Genomic DNA, 238 nt, shown 5'->3' on the forward strand with positions numbered 1-238 from the left:
AAAGGGGGGGGCGGAAAAAAAATTTTAAAAAAAACAAAGAAAAAAAAAGGAAAAAAAAAAAAAAAAGAAGTCAGCCCCGGCCGGCAGTTTTTGTTTCCACTGTACACGGTCATTTGGGAACGCCGTGTACCCGGGATTTAATTGCTCACTCGCTTCCTTGCGGGCGCAGCGGGGCGCGACAGGAGCGCTGGGGGCGCGCAACAAGCGCAGGGTGAAGCGATGCTGCGGGGGGGGGACC

At 53.4% G+C, this 238-nt stretch overlaps 1 protein-coding gene across 1 annotated transcript in view; it reads right to left on the minus strand.

Annotated features, from left to right (window-relative positions):
* SGK1 (serum/glucocorticoid regulated kinase 1) overlaps positions 1-238 on the minus strand; it is a 63,412-nt gene that overhangs the window by 7,850 nt on the left and 55,324 nt on the right. The window lies entirely within an intron of this gene.

The sequence above is a fragment of the Calidris pugnax genome, unplaced genomic scaffold, assembly GCF_001431845.1.
Source record: "Calidris pugnax isolate Ruff unplaced genomic scaffold, ASM143184v1 scaffold119, whole genome shotgun sequence".
Classification (NCBI taxonomy): Eukaryota; Metazoa; Chordata; class Aves; order Charadriiformes; family Scolopacidae; genus Calidris; species Calidris pugnax.